The sequence below is a fragment of the Cnephaeus nilssonii genome (genome assembly GCF_951640355.1).
Source record: "Cnephaeus nilssonii genome assembly, contig: SCAFFOLD_35, whole genome shotgun sequence".
Lineage (NCBI taxonomy): Eukaryota > Metazoa > Chordata > Mammalia > Chiroptera > Vespertilionidae > Cnephaeus > Cnephaeus nilssonii.
The window spans coordinates 684,241-701,346 of record NW_027645417.1 but is presented as its reverse complement, the minus strand read 5'-3'; positions in this window follow the sequence as shown (position 1 = coordinate 701,346).

Sequence of the window (17,106 nt, the reverse complement as noted above, 5' to 3'; positions counted from 1 at the left end):
CTACCATTTTGATTTCATAGTGTTCTCCATGCTTTCATACTATTCTATAGCTCTACGAAAATGAGTTTTGCAGTGTTTCACCAAAACCTTTTCCTGAAAACGCCAACTCCTTTGGACGGGAAAAATAAATGTAAACAGTGCCACACTCGGTTCTCAGCTGTTTGAACAACATTTCCCAGGGACAAAATTGTGCTGTTCAGATATTCAATCTATTGGAATATGTGTTCCTAGTGTGTGAAGCACATTTCTCAATATTTCCCTAGTCTGGAGTTGTAAATCCTCAGTGCTACACTCCAATTTGTCCAGTGATTGAAGCTCATTCGTTGTGAATAGCCAACGTTACTACACCGTGACCGAAACCCTGTCCCTCACCCTCTGACCCCAACCCTAAACCTATGCCTAACCTGAGCCTGAACCCTACCCAGCCCGAACCCTTATCGTAACCCTAACCCTAGCCAGAACCCCAATTCTCTAACCCTAACACCACAACGAACCTCGGTGACATGGTCACTCCCAGCAGGTCCCCTGGCCAAAGCATGATCACCTGGGATCAATTGAACCTGCCCACGCGGCCCCTCCCCCCTTGGTGACATCATCACTTCCGCTTTCATGGCCTTAGCAGGCTTCTTTCAAAGACGCCAACTCATGGCCCTGAATTATAAATGTAACCAGTATCCAACTCGGTTCTATGTTCTTTGAGCACGATTTCCTTGTCAGGAAACAGTGCGTTACAGATATTAAGGCCCTTTATTCACGTATTCCTAGCGTTTGAAGCACTTTCTTAGATATTAACCTGGGTTATCATCGTGAATTTCCCGAGTTGGGGTCTCTCTCTTCCAGTGTCTCAAGCTCCTTCCTTGTGAATTCCAATTTGGTGAAACAGCGTTTATAACAAATATACCAGCACTTTAACCGTTATTACCACTTGAAAGTCTACCCTACCTTTCACAGCGCTATGGTTACAGACTCTCAGTATTTCAAAATTCAGTAGAGATGTTTGGGTTCGAAAACGTATTCCAGGAGTTCTAGAGTCACTCTGACAAATCCCCCTGGTCCGTTGTTTTGAGCTCTGAGAGTTTTCTTTTTAACACGGGTGTCATACCGGCTGTTTAAAGGCACCTTAAAACACCACTCGGATAAGCCGAAACCGGTTTGGCTCAGTGGATAGAGCGTCGGTCTGCGGACTGAAGGGTCCCGGGTTCGATTCCGGTCAAGGGCACGTCCATTGGTTGCGGGCACATCCCCGGCAGGGGGTGTTTGCAGGAGGAGGCAGCTGGTCGATATGTTTCCAGCTCTCTGTCCCTCTGCTTTCCTCTCTGTACCAAGTCAATAAGATATATTAAAAAAACAAAGAAACAAACACAAAATACACTACTTGGGACCCTAGCCCAACTACCATTTTGATTTCATAGTGTTCTCCATACTTTCATACTATTCTATAGCTCTACGAAAATGAGTTTTGCAGTGTTTCACCAAAACCTTTTCCTGAAAACGCCAACTCCTTTGGACGGGAAAAATAAATGTAAACAGTGCCACACTCGGTTCTCAGCTGTTTGAACAACATTTCCCAGGGACAAAATTGTGCTGTTCAGATATTCAATCTATTGGAATATGTGTTCCTAGTGTGTGAAGCACATTTCTCAATATTTCCCTAGTCTGGAGTTGTAAATCCTCAGTGCTACACTCCAATTTGTCCAGTGATTGAAGCTCATTCGTTGTGAATAGCCAACGTTACTACACCGTGACCGAAACCCTGTCCCTCACCCTCTGACCCCAACCCTAAACCTATGCCTAACCTGAGCCTGAACCCTACCCAGCCCGAACCCTTATCGTAACCCTAACCCTAGCCAGAACCCCAATTCTCTAACCCTAACACCACAACGAACCTCGGTGACATGGTCACTCCCAGCAGGTCCCCTGGCCAAAGCATGATCACCTGGGATCAATTGAACCTGCCCACGCGGCCCCTCCCCCCTTGGTGACATCATCACTTCCGCTTTCATGGCCTTAGCAGGCTTCTTTCAAAGACGCCAACTCATGGCCCTGAATTATAAATGTAACCAGTATCCAACTCGGTTCTATGTTCTTTGAGCACGATTTCCTTGTCAGGAAACAGTGCGTTACAGATATTAAGGCCCTTTATTCACGTATTCCTAGCGTTTGAAGCACTTTCTTAGATATGAACCTGGGTTATCATTGTGAATTTCCCGAGTTGGGGTCTCTCTCTTCCAGTGTCTCAAGCTCCTTCCTTGTGAATTCCAATTTGGTGAAACAGCGTTTATAACAAATATACCAGCACTTTAACCGTTATTACCACTTGAAAGTCTACCCTACCTTTCACAGCGCTATGGTTACAGACTCTCAGTATTTCAAAATTCAGTAGAGATGTTTGGGTTCGAAAACGTATTCCAGGAGTTCTAGAGTCACTCTGACAAATCCCCCTGGTCCGTTGTTTAGAGCTCTGAGAGTTTTCTTTTTAACACGGGTGTCATACCGGCTGTTTAAAGGCACCTTAAAACACCACTCGGATAAGCCGAAACCGGTTTGGCTCAGTGGATAGAGCGTCGGTCTGCGGACTGAAGGGTCCCGGGTTCGATTCCGGTCAAGGGCACGTCCATTGGTTGAGGGCACATCCCCGGCAGGGGGTGTTTGCAGGAGGAGGCAGCTGGTCGATATGTTTCCAGCTCTCTGTCCCTCTGCTTTCCTCTCTGTACCAAGTCAATAAGATATATTAAAAAAACAAAGAAACAAACACAAAATACACTACTTGGGACCCTAGCCCAACTACCATTTTGATTTCATAGTGTTCTCCATACTTTCATACTATTCTATAGCTCTACGAAAATGAGTTTTGCAGTGTTTCACCAAAACCTTTTCCTGAAAACGCCAACTCCTTTGGACGGGAAAAATAAATGTAAACAGTGCCACACTCGGTTCTCAGCTGTTTGAACAAAATTTCCCAGGGACAAAATTGTGCTGTTCAGATATTCAATCTATTGGAATATGTGTTCCTAGTGTGTGAAGCACATTTCTCAATATTTCCCTAGTCTGGAGTTGTAAATCCTCAGTGCTACACTCCAATTTGTTCAGTGATTGAAGCTCATTCGTTGTGAATAGCCAACGTTACTACACCGTGACCGAAACCCTGTCCCTCACCCTCTGACCCCAACCCTAAACCTATGCCTAACCTGAGCCTGAACCCTACCCAGCCCGAACCCTTATCGTAACCCTAACCCTAGCCAGAACCCCAATTCTCTATCCCTAACACCACAACGAACCTCGGTGACATGGTCACTCCCAGCAGGTCCCCTGGCCAAAGCATGATCACCTGGGATCAATTGAACCTGCCCACGCGGCCCCTCCCCCCTTGGTGACATCATCACTTCCGCTTTCATGGCCTTAGCAGGCTTCTTTCAAAGACGCCAACTCATGGCCCTGAATTATAAATGTAACCAGTATCCAACTCGGTTCTATGTTCTTTGAGCACGATTTCCTTGTCAGGAAACAGTGCGTTACAGATATTAAGGCCCTTTATTCACGTATTCCTAGCGTTTGAAGCACTTTCTTAGATATTAACCTGGGTTATCATTGTGAATTTCCCGAGTTGGGGTCTCTCTCTTCCAGTGTCTCAAGCTCCTTCCTTGTGAATTCCAATTTGGTGAAACAGCGTTTATAACAAATATACCAGCACTTTAACCGTTATTACCACTTGAAAGTCTACCCTACCTTTCACAGCGCTATGGTTACAGACTCTCAGTATTTCAAAATTCAGTAGAGATGTTTGGGTTCGAAAACGTATTCCAGGAGTTCTAGAGTCACTCTGACAAATCCCCCTGGTCCGTTGTTTTGAGCTCTGAGAGTTTTCTTTTTAACACGGGTGTCATACCGGCTGTTTAAAGGCACCTTAAAACACCACTCGGATAAGCCGAAACCGGTTTGGCTCAGTGGATAGAGCGTCGGTCTGCGGACTGAAGGGTCCCGGGTTCGATTCCGGTCAAGGGCACGTCCATTGGTTGAGGGCACATCCCCGGCAGGGGGTGTTTGCAGGAGGAGGCAGCTGGTCGATATGTTTCCAGCTCTCTGTCCCTCTGCTTTCCTCTCTGTACCAAGTCAATAAGATATATTAAAAAAACAAAGCAACAAACACAAAATACACTACTTGGGACCCTAGCCCAACTACCATTTTGATTTCATAGTGTTCTCCATACTTTCATACTATTCTATAGCTCTACGAAAATGAGTTTTGCAGTGTTTCACCAAAACCTTTTCCTGAAAACGCCAACTCCTTTGGACGGGAAAAATAAATGTAAACAGTGCCACACTCGGTTCTCAGCTGTTTGAACAACATTTCCCAGGGACAAAATTGTGCTGTTCAGATATTCAATCTATTGGAATATGTGTTCCTAGTGTGTGAAGCACATTTCTCAATATTTCCCTAGTCTGGAGTTGTAAATCCTCAGTGCTACACTCCAATTTGTCCAGTGATTGAAGCTCATTCGTTGTGAATAGCCAACGTTACTACACCGTGACCGAAACCCTGTCCCTCACCCTCTGACCCCAACCCTAAACCTATGCCTAACCTGAGCCTGAACCCTACCCAGCCCGAACCCTTATCGTAACCCTAACCCTAGCCAGAACCCCAATTCTCTAACCCTAACACCACAAGGAACCTCGGTGACATGGTCACTCCCAGCAGGTCCCCTGGCCAAAGCATGATCACCTGGGATCAATTGAACCTGCCCACGCGGCCCCTCCCCCCTTGGTGACATCATCACTTCCGCTTTCATGGCCTTAGCAGGCTTCTTTCAAAGACGCCAACTCATGGCCCTGAATTATAAATGTAACCAGTATCCAACTCGGTTCTATGTTCTTTGAGCACGATTTCCTTGTCAGGAAACAGTGCGTTACAGATATTAAGGCCCTTTATTCACGTATTCCTAGCGTTTGAAGCACTTTCTTAGATATGAACCTGGGTTATCATTGTGAATTTCCCGAGTTGGGGTCTCTCTCTTCCAGTGTCTCAAGCTCCTTCCTTGTGAATTCCAATTTGGTGAAACAGCGTTTATAACAAATATACCAGCACTTTAACCGTTATTACCACTTGAAAGTCTACCCTACCTTTCACAGCGCTATGGTTACAGACTCTCAGTATTTCAAAATTCAGTAGAGATGTTTGGGTTCGAAAACGTATTCCAGGAGTTCTAGAGTCACTCTGACAAATCCCCCTGGTCCGTTGTTTTGAGCTCTGAGAGTTTTCTTTTTAACACGGGTGTCATACCGGCTGTTTAAAGGCACCTTAAAACACCACTCGGATAAGCCGAAACCGGTTTGGCTCAGTGGATAGAGCGTCGGTCTGCGGACTGAAGGGTCCCGGGTTCGATTCCGGTCAAGGGCACGTCCATTGGTTGAGGGCACATCCCCGGCAGGGGGTGTTTGCAGGAGGAGGCAGCTGGTCGATATGTTTACAGCTCTCTGTCCCTCTGCTTTCCTCTCTGTACCAAGTCAATAAGATATATTAAAAAAACAAAGAAACAAACACAAAATACACTACTTGGGAACCTAGCCCAACTACCATTTTGATTTCATAGTGTTCTCCATACTTTCATACTATTCTATAGCTCTACGAAAATGAGTTTTGCAGTGTTTCACCAAAACCTTTTCCTGAAAACGCCAACTCCTTTGGACGGGAAAAATAAATGTAAACAGTGCCACACTCGGTTCTCAGCTGTTTGAACAACATTTCCCAGGGACAAAATTGTGCTGTTCAGATATTCAATCTATTGGAATATGTGTTCCTAGTGTGTGAAGCACATTTCTCAATATTTCCCTAGTCTGGAGTTGTAAATCCTCAGTGCTACACTCCAATTTGTCCAGTGATTGAAGCTCATTCGTTGTGAATAGCCAACGTTACTACACCGTGACCGAAACCCTGTCCCTCACCCTCTGACCCCAACCCTAAACCTATGCCTAACCTGAGCCTGAACCCTACCCAGCCCGAACCCTTATGGTAACCCTAACCCTAGCCAGAACCCCAATTCTCTAACCCTAACACCACAACGAACCTCGGTGACATGGTCACTCCCAGCAGGTCCCCTGGCCAAAGCATGATCACCTGGGATCAATTGAACCTGCCCACGCGGCCCCTCCCCCCTTGGTGACATCATCACTTCCGCTTTCATGGCCTTAGCAGGCTTCTTTCAAAGACGCCAACTCATGGCCCTGAATTATAAATGTAACCAGTATCCAACTCGGTTCTATGTTCTTTGAGCACGATTTCCTTGTCAGGAAACAGTGCGTTACAGATATTAAGGCCCTTTATTCACGTATTCCTAGCGTTTGAAGCACTTTCTTAGATATGAACCTGGGTTATCATTGTGAATTTCCCGAGTTGGGGTCTCTCTCTTCCAGTGTCTCAAGCTCCTTCCTTGTGAATTCCAATTTGGTGAAACAGCGTTTATAACAAATATACCAGCACTTTAACCGTTATTACCACTTGAAAGTCTACCCTACCTTTCACAGCGCTTTGGTTACAGACTCTCAGTATTTCAAAATTCAGTAGAGATGTTCGGGTTCGAAAACGTATTCCAGGAGTTCTAGAGTCACTCTGACAAATCCCCCTGGTCCGTTGTTTTGAGCTCTGAGAGTTTTCTTTTTAACACGGGTGTCATACCGGCTGTTTAAAGGCACGTTAAAACACCACTCGGATAAGCCGAAACCGGTTTGGCTCAGTGGATAGAGCGTCGGTCTGCGGACTGAAGGGTCCCGGGTTCGATTCCGGTCAAGGGCACGTCCATTGGTTGCGGGCACATCCCCGGCAGGGGGTGTTTGCAGGAGGAGGCAGCTGGTCGATATGTTTCCAGCTCTCTGTCCCTCTGCTTTCCTCTCTGTACCAAATCAATAAGATATATTAAAAAAAAAAACAAACACAAAATACACTACTTGGGACCCTAGCCCAACTACCATTTTGATTTCATAGTGTTCTCCATACTTTCATACTATTCTATAGCTCTACAAAAATGAGTTTTGCAGTGTTTCACCAAAACCTTTTCCTGAAAACGCCAACTCCTTTGGACGGGAAAAATAAATGTAAACAGTGCCACACTCGGTTCTCAGCTGTTTGAACAACATTTCCCAGGGACAAAATTGTGCTGTTCAGATATTCAATCTATTGGAATATGTGTTCCTAGTGTGTGAAGCACATTTCTCAATATTTCCCTAAGTCTGGAGTTGTAAATCCTCAGTGCTACACTCCAATTTGTCCAGTGATTGAAGCTCATTCGTTGTGAATAGCCAACGTTACTACACCGTGACCGAAACCCTGTCCCTCACCCTCTGACCCCAACCCTAAACCTATGCCTAACCTGAGCCTGAACCCTACCCAGCCCGAACCCTTATCGTAACCCTAACCCTAGCCAGAACCCCAATTCTCTAACCCTAACACCACAACTAACCTCGGTGACATGGTCACTCCCAGCAGGTCCCCTGGCCAAAGCATGATCACCTGGGATCAATTGAACCTGCCCACGCGGCCCCTCCCCCCTTGGTGACATCATCACTTCCGCTTTCATGGCCTTAGCAGGCTTCTTTCAAAGACGCCAACTCATGGCCCTGAATTATAAATGTAACCAGTATCCAACTCGGTTCTATGTTTTTTGAGCACGATTTCCTTGTCAGGAAACAGTGCGTTACAGATATTAAGGCCCTTTATTCACGTATTCCTAGCGTTTGAAGCACTTTCTTAGATATTAACCTGGGTTATCATTGTGAATTTCCCGAGTTGGGGTCTCTCTCTTCCAGTGTCTCAAGCTCCTTCCTTGTGAATTCCAATTTGGTGAAACAGCGTTTATAACAAATATACCAGCACTGTAACCGTTATTACCACTTGAAAGTCTACCCTACCTTTCACAGCGCTATGGTTACAGACTCTCAGTATTTCAAAATTCAGTAGAGATGTTTGGGTTCGAAAACGTATTCCAGGAGTTCTAGAGTCACTCTGACAAATCCCCCTGGTCCGTTGTTTTGAGCTCTGAGAGTTTTCTTTTTAACACGGGTGTCATACCGGCTGTTTAAAGGCACCTTAAAACACCACTCGGATAAGCCGAAACCGGTTTGGCTCAGTGGATAGAGCGTCGGTCTGCGGACTGAAGGGTCCCGGGTTCGATTCCGGTCAAGGGCACGTCCATTGGTTGAGGGCACATCCCCGGCAGGGGGTGTTTGCAGGAGGAGGCAGCTGGTCGATATGTTTACAGCTCTCTGTCCCTCTGCTTTCCTCTCTGTACCAAGTCAATAAGATATATTAAAAAAACAAAGAAACAAACACAAAATACACTACTTGGGAACCTAGCCCAACTACCATTTTGATTTCATAGTGTTCTCCATACTTTCATACTATTCTATAGCTCTACGAAAATGAGTTTTGCAGTGTTTCACCAAAACCTTTTCCTGAAAACGCCAACTCCTTTGGACGGGAAAAATAAATGTAAACAGTGCCACACTCGGTTCTCAGCTGTTTGAACAACATTTCCCAGGGACAAAATTGTGCTGTTCAGATATTCAATCTATTGGAATATGTGTTCCTAGTGTGTGAAGCACATTTCTCAATATTTCCCTAGTCTGGAGTTGTAAATCCTTAGTGCTACACTCCAATTTGTCCAGTGATTGAAGCTCATTCGTTGTGAATAGCCAACTTTACTACACCGTGACCGAAACCCTGTCCCTCACCCTCTGACCCCAACCCTAAACCTATGCCTAACCTGAGCCTGAACCCTACCCAGCCCGAACCCTTAACGTAACCCTAACCCTAGCCAGAACCCCAATTCTCTAACCCTAACACCACAACGAACCTCGGTGACATGGTCACTCCCAGCAGGTCCCCTGGCCAAAGCATGATCACCTGGGATCAATTGAACCTGCCCACGCGGCCCCTCCCCCCTTGGTGACATCATCACTTCCGCTTTCATGGCCTTAGCAGGCTTCTTTCAAAGACGCCAACTCATGGCCCTGAATTATAAATGTAACCAGTATCCAACTCGGTTCTATGTTCTTTGAGCACGATTTCCTTGTCAGGAAACAGTGCGTTACAGATATTAAGGCCCTTTATTCACGTATTCCTAGCGTTTGAAGCACTTTCTTAGATATTAACCTGGGTTATCATTGTGAATTTCCCGAGTTGGGGTCTCTCTCTTCCAGTGTCTCAAGCTCCTTCCTTGTGAATTCCAATTTGGTGAAACAGCGTTTATAACAAATATACCAGCACTTTAACCGTTATTACCACTTGAAAGTCTACCCTACCTTTCACAGCGCTATGGTTACAGACTCTCAGTATTTCAAAATTCAGTAGAGATGTTTGGGTTCGAAAACGTATTCCAGGAGTTCTAGAGTCACTCTGACAAATCCCCCTGGTCCGTTGTTTTGAGCTCTGAGAGTTTTCTTTTTAACACGGGTGTCATACCGGCTGTTTAAAGGCACCTTAAAACACCACTCGGATAAGCCGAAACCGGTTTGGCTCAGTGGATAGAGCGTCGGTCTGCGGACTGAAGGGTCCCGGGTTCGATTCCGGTCAAGGGCACGTCCATTGGTTGAGGGCACATCCCCGGCAGGGGGTGTTTGCAGGAGGAGGCAGCTGGTCGATATGTTTCCAGCTCTCTGTCCCTCTGCTTTCCTCTCTGTACCAAGTCAATAAGATATATTAAAAAAACAAAGAAACAAACACAAAATACACTACTTGGGACCCTAGCCCAACTACCATTTTGATTTCATAGTGTTCTCCATACTTTCATACTATTCTATAGCTCTACGAAAATGAGTTTTGCAGTGTTTCACCAAAACCTTTTCCTGAAAACGCCAACTCCTTTGGACGGGAAAAATAAATGTAAACAGTGCCACACTCGGTTCTCAGCTGTTTGAACAACATTTCCCAGGGACAAAATTGTGCTGTTCAGATATTCAATCTATTGGAATATGTGTTCCTAGTGTGTGAAGCACATTTCTCAATATTTCCCTAGTCTGGAGTTGTAAATCCTCAGTGCTACACTCCAATTTGTCCAGTGATTGAAGCTCATTCGTTGTGAATAGCCAACGTTACTACACCGTGACCGAAACCCTGTCCCTCACCCTCTGACCCCAACCCTAAACCTATGCCTAACCTGAGCCTGAACGCTACCCAGCCCGAACCCTTATCGTAACCCTAACCCTAGCCAGAACCCCAATTCTCTAACCCTAACACCACAACGAACCTTGGTGACATGGTCACTCCCAGCAGGTCCCCTGGCCAAAGCATGATCACCTGGGATCAATGGAACCTGCCCACGCGGCCCCTCCCCCCTTGGTGACATCATCACTTCCGCTTTCATGGCCTTAGCAGGCTTCTTTCAAAGACGCCAACTCATGGCCCTGAATTATAAATGTAACCAGTATCCAACTCGGTTCTATGTTCTTTGAGCACGATTTCCTTGTCAGGAAACAGTGCGTTACAGATATTAAGGCCCTTTATTCACGTATTCCTAGCGTTTGAAGCACTTTCTTAGATATGAACCTGGGTTATCATTGTGAATTTCCCGAGTTGGGGTCTCTCTCTTCCAGTGTCTCAAGCTCCTTCCTTGTGAATTCCAATTTGGTGAAACAGCGTTTATAACAAATATACCAGCACTTTAACCGTTATTACCACTTGAAAGTCTACCCTACCTTTCACAGCGCTTTGGTTACAGACTCTCAGTATTTCAAAATTCAGTAGAGATGTTCGGGTTCGAAAACGTATTCCAGGAGTTCTAGAGTCACTCTGACAAATCCCCCTGGTCCGTTGTTTTGAGCTCTGAGAGTTTTCTTTTTAACACGGGTGTCATACCGGCTGTTTAAAGGCACGTTAAAACACCACTCGGATAAGCCGAAACCGGTTTGGCTCAGTGGATAGAGCGTCGGTCTGCGGACTGAAGGGTCCCGGGTTCGATTCCGGTCAAGGGCACGTCCATTGGTTGCGGGCACATCCCCGGCAGGGGGTGTTTGCAGGAGGAGGCAGCTGGTCGATATGTTTCCAGCTCTCTGTCCCTCTGCTTTCCTCTCTGTACCAAATCAATAAGATATATTAAAAAAAAAAACAAACACAAAATACACTACTTGGGACCCTAGCCCAACTACCATTTTGATTTCATAGTGTTCTCCATACTTTCATACTATTCTATAGCTCTACAAAAATGAGTTTTGCAGTGTTTCACCAAAACCTTTTCCTGAAAACGCCAACTCCTTTGGACGGGAAAAATAAATGTAAACAGTGCCACACTCGGTTCTCAGCTGTTTGAACAACATTTCCCAGGGACAAAATTGTGCTGTTCAGATATTCAATCTATTGGAATATGTGTTCCTAGTGTGTGAAGCACATTTCTCAATATTTCCCTAAGTCTGGAGTTGTAAATCCTCAGTGCTACACTCCAATTTGTCCAGTGATTGAAGCTCATTCGTTGTGAATAGCCAACGTTACTACACCGTGACCGAAACCCTGTCCCTCACCCTCTGACCCCAACCCTAAACCTATGCCTAACCTGAGCCTGAACCCTACCCAGCCCGAACCCTTATCGTAACCCTAACCCTAGCCAGAACCCCAATTCTCTAACCCTAACACCACAACTAACCTCGGTGACATGGTCACTCCCAGCAGGTCCCCTGGCCAAAGCATGATCACCTGGGATCAATTGAACCTGCCCACGCGGCCCCTCCCCCCTTGGTGACATCATCACTTCCGCTTTCATGGCCTTAGCAGGCTTCTTTCAAAGACGCCAACTCATGGCCCTGAATTATAAATGTAACCAGTATCCAACTCGGTTCTATGTTTTTTGAGCACGATTTCCTTGTCAGGAAACAGTGCGTTACAGATATTAAGGCCCTTTATTCACGTATTCCTAGCGTTTGAAGCACTTTCTTAGATATTAACCTGGGTTATCATTGTGAATTTCCCGAGTTGGGGTCTCTCTCTTCCAGTGTCTCAAGCTCCTTCCTTGTGAATTCCAATTTGGTGAAACAGCGTTTATAACAAATATACCAGCACTGTAACCGTTATTACCACTTGAAAGTCTACCCTACCTTTCACAGCGCTATGGTTACAGACTTTCAGTATTTCAAAATTCAGTAGAGATGTTTGGGTTCGAAAACGTATTCCAGGAGTTCTAGAGTCACTCTGACAAATCCCCCTGGTCCGTTGTTTTGAGCTCTGAGAGTTTTCTTTTTAACACGGGTGTCATACCGGCTGTTTAAAGGCACCTTAAAACACCACTCGGATAAGCCGAAACCGGTTTGGCTCAGTGGATAGAGCGTCGGTCTGCGGACTGAAGGGTCCCGGGTTCGATTCCGGTCAAGGGCACGTCCATTGGTTGAGGGCACATCCCCGGCAGGGGGTGTTTGCAGGAGGAGGCAGCTGGTCGATATGTTTACAGCTCTCTGTCCCTCTGCTTTCCTCTCTGTACCAAGTCAATAAGATATATTAAAAAAACAAAGAAACAAACACAAAATACACTACTTGGGAACCTAGCCCAACTACCATTTTGATTTCATAGTGTTCTCCATACTTTCATACTATTCTATAGCTCTACGAAAATGAGTTTTGCAGTGTTTCACCAAAACCTTTTCCTGAAAACGCCAACTCCTTTGGACGGGAAAAATAAATGTAAACAGTGCCACACTCGGTTCTCAGCTGTTTGAACAACATTTCCCAGGGACAAAATTGTGCTGTTCAGATATTCAATCTATTGGAATATGTGTTCCTAGTGTGTGAAGCACATTTCTCAATATTTCCCTAGTCTGGAGTTGTAAATCCTCAGTGCTACACTCCAATTTGTCCAGTGATTGAAGCTCATTCGTTGTGAATAGCCAACGTTACTACACCGTGACCGAAACCCTGTCCCTCACCCTCTGACCCCAACCCTAAACCTATGCCTAACCTGAGCCTGAACCCTACCCAGCCCGAACCCTTATGGTAACCCTAACCCTAGCCAGAACCCCAATTCTCTAACCCTAACACCACAACGAACCTCGGTGACATGGTCACTCCCAGCAGGTCCCCTGGCCAAAGCATGATCACCTGGGATCAATTGAACCTGCCCACGCGGCCCCTCCCCCCTTGGTGACATCATCACTTCCGCTTTCATGGCCTTAGCAGGCTTCTTTCAAAGACGCCAACTCATGGCCCTGAATTATAAATGTAACCAGTATCCAACTCGGTTCTATGTTCTTTGAGCACGATTTCCTTGTCAGGAAACAGTGCGTTACAGATATTAAGGCCCTTTATTCACGTATTCCTAGCGTTTGAAGCACTTTCTTAGATATGAACCTGGGTTATCATTGTGAATTTCCCGAGTTGGGGTCTCTCTCTTCCAGTGTCTCAAGCTCCTTCCTTGTGAATTCCAATTTGGTGAAACAGCGTTTATAACAAATATACCAGCACTTTAACCGTTATTACCACTTGAAAGTCTACCCTACCTTTCACAGCGCTTTGGTTACAGACTCTCAGTATTTCAAAATTCAGTAGAGATGTTCGGGTTCGAAAACGTATTCCAGGAGTTCTAGAGTCACTCTGACAAATCCCCCTGGTCCGTTGTTTTGAGCTCTGAGAGTTTTCTTTTTAACACGGGTGTCATACCGGCTGTTTAAAGGCACGTTAAAACACCACTCGGATAAGCCGAAACCGGTTTGGCTCAGTGGATAGAGCGTCGGTCTGCGGACTGAAGGGTCCCGGGTTCGATTCCGGTCAAGGGCACGTCCATTGGTTGCGGGCACATCCCCGGCAGGGGGTGTTTGCAGGAGGAGGCAGCTGGTCGATATGTTTCCAGCTCTCTGTCCCTCTGCTTTCCTCTCTGTACCAAATCAATAAGATATATTAAAAAAAAAAACAAACACAAAATACACTACTTGGGACCCTAGCCCAACTACCATTTTGATTTCATAGTGTTCTCCATACTTTCATACTATTCTATAGCTCTACAAAAATGAGTTTTGCAGTGTTTCACCAAAACCTTTTCCTGAAAACGCCAACTCCTTTGGACGGGAAAAATAAATGTAAACAGTGCCACACTCGGTTCTCAGCTGTTTGAACAACATTTCCCAGGGACAAAATTGTGCTGTTCAGATATTCAATCTATTGGAATATGTGTTCCTAGTGTGTGAAGCACATTTCTCAATATTTCCCTAAGTCTGGAGTTGTAAATCCTCAGTGCTACACTCCAATTTGTCCAGTGATTGAAGCTCATTCGTTGTGAATAGCCAACGTTACTACACCGTGACCGAAACCCTGTCCCTCACCCTCTGACCCCAACCCTAAACCTATGCCTAACCTGAGCCTGAACCCTACCCAGCCCGAACCCTTATCGTAACCCTAACCCTAGCCAGAACCCCAATTCTCTAACCCTAACACCACAACTAACCTCGGTGACATGGTCACTCCCAGCAGGTCCCCTGGCCAAAGCATGATCACCTGGGATCAATTGAACCTGCCCACGCGGCCCCTCCCCCCTTGGTGACATCATCACTTCCGCTTTCATGGCCTTAGCAGGCTTCTTTCAAAGACGCCAACTCATGGCCCTGAATTATAAATGTAACCAGTATCCAACTCGGTTCTATGTTTTTTGAGCACGATTTCCTTGTCAGGAAACAGTGCGTTACAGATATTAAGGCCCTTTATTCACGTATTCCTAGCGTTTGAAGCACTTTCTTAGATATTAACCTGGGTTATCATTGTGAATTTCCCGAGTTGGGGTCTCTCTCTTCCAGTGTCTCAAGCTCCTTCCTTGTGAATTCCAATTTGGTGAAACAGCGTTTATAACAAATATACCAGCACTGTAACCGTTATTACCACTTGAAAGTCTACCCTACCTTTCACAGCGCTATGGTTACAGACTCTCAGTATTTCAAAATTCAGTAGAGATGTTTGGGTTCGAAAACGTATTCCAGGAGTTCTAGAGTCACTCTGACAAATCCCCCTGGTCCGTTGTTTTGAGCTCTGAGAGTTTTCTTTTTAACACGGGTGTCATACCGGCTGTTTAAAGGCACCTTAAAACACCACTCGGATAAGCCGAAACCGGTTTGGCTCAGTGGATAGAGCGTCGGTCTGCGGACTGAAGGGTCCCGGGTTCGATTCCGGTCAAGGGCACGTCCATTGGTTGAGGGCACATCCCCGGCAGGGGGTGTTTGCAGGAGGAGGCAGCTGGTCGATATGTTTACAGCTCTCTGTCCCTCTGCTTTCCTCTCTGTACCAAGTCAATAAGATATATTAAAAAAACAAAGAAACAAACACAAAATACACTACTTGGGAACCTAGCCCAACTACCATTTTGATTTCATAGTGTTCTCCATACTTTCATACTATTCTATAGCTCTACGAAAATGAGTTTTGCAGTGTTTCACCAAAACCTTTTCCTGAAAACGCCAACTCCTTTGGACGGGAAAAATAAATGTAAACAGTGCCACACTCGGTTCTCAGCTGTTTGAACAACATTTCCCAGGGACAAAATTGTGCTGTTCAGATATTCAATCTATTGGAATATGTGTTCCTAGTGTGTGAAGCACATTTCTCAATATTTCCCTAGTCTGGAGTTGTAAATCCTTAGTGCTACACTCCAATTTGTCCAGTGATTGAAGCTCATTCGTTGTGAATAGCCAACTTTACTACACCGTGACCGAAACCCTGTCCCTCACCCTCTGACCCCAACCCTAAACCTATGCCTAACCTGAGCCTGAACCCTACCCAGCCCGAACCCTTAACGTAACCCTAACCCTAGCCAGAACCCCAATTCTCTAACCCTAACACCACAACGAACCTCGGTGACATGGTCACTCCCAGCAGGTCCCCTGGCCAAAGCATGATCACCTGGGATCAATTGAACCTGCCCACGCGGCCCCTCCCCCCTTGGTGACATCATCACTTCCGCTTTCATGGCCTTAGCAGGCTTCTTTCAAAGACGCCAACTCATGGCCCTGAATTATAAATGTAACCAGTATCCAACTCGGTTCTATGTTCTTTGAGCACGATTTCCTTGTCAGGAAACAGTGCGTTACAGATATTAAGGCCCTTTATTCACGTATTCCTAGCGTTTGAAGCACTTTCTTAGATATTAACCTGGGTTATCATTGTGAATTTCCCGAGTTGGGGTCTCTCTCTTCCAGTGTCTCAAGCTCCTTCCTTGTGAATTCCAATTTGGTGAAACAGCGTTTATAACAAATATACCAGCACTTTAACCGTTATTACCACTTGAAAGTCTACCCTACCTTTCACAGCGCTATGGTTACAGACTCTCAGTATTTCAAAATTCAGTAGAGATGTTTGGGTTCGAAAACGTATTCCAGGAGTTCTAGAGTCACTCTGACAAATCCCCCTGGTCCGTTGTTTTGAGCTCTGAGAGTTTTCTTTTTAACACGGGTGTCATACCGGCTGTTTAAAGGCACCTTAAAACACCACTCGGATAAGCCGAAACCGGTTTGGCTCAGTGGATAGAGCGTCGGTCTGCGGACTGAAGGGTCCCGGGTTCGATTCCGGTCAAGGGCACGTCCATTGGTTGAGGGCACATCCCCGGCAGGGGGTGTTTGCAGGAGGAGGCAGCTGGTCGATATGTTTCCAGCTCTCTGTCCCTCTGCTTTCCTCTCTGTACCAAGTCAATAAGATATATTAAAAAAACAAAGAAACAAACACAAAATACACTACTTGGGACCCTAGCCCAACTACCATTTTGATTTCATAGTGTTCTCCATACTTTCATACTATTCTATAGCTCTACGAAAATGAGTTTTGCAGTGTTTCACCAAAACCTTTTCCTGAAAACGCCAACTCCTTTGGACGGGAAAAATAAATGTAAACAGTGCCACACTCGGTTCTCAGCTGTTTGAACAACATTTCCCAGGGACAAAATTGTGCTGTTCAGATATTCAATCTATTGGAATATGTGTTCCTAGTGTGTGAAGCACATTTCTCAATATTTCCCTAGTCTGGAGTTGTAAATCCTCAGTGCTACACTCCAATTTGTCCAGTGATTGAAGCTCATTCGTTGTGAATAGCCAACGTTACTACACCGTGACCGAAACCCTGTCCCTCACCCTCTGACCCCAACCCTAAACCTATGCCTAACCTGAGCC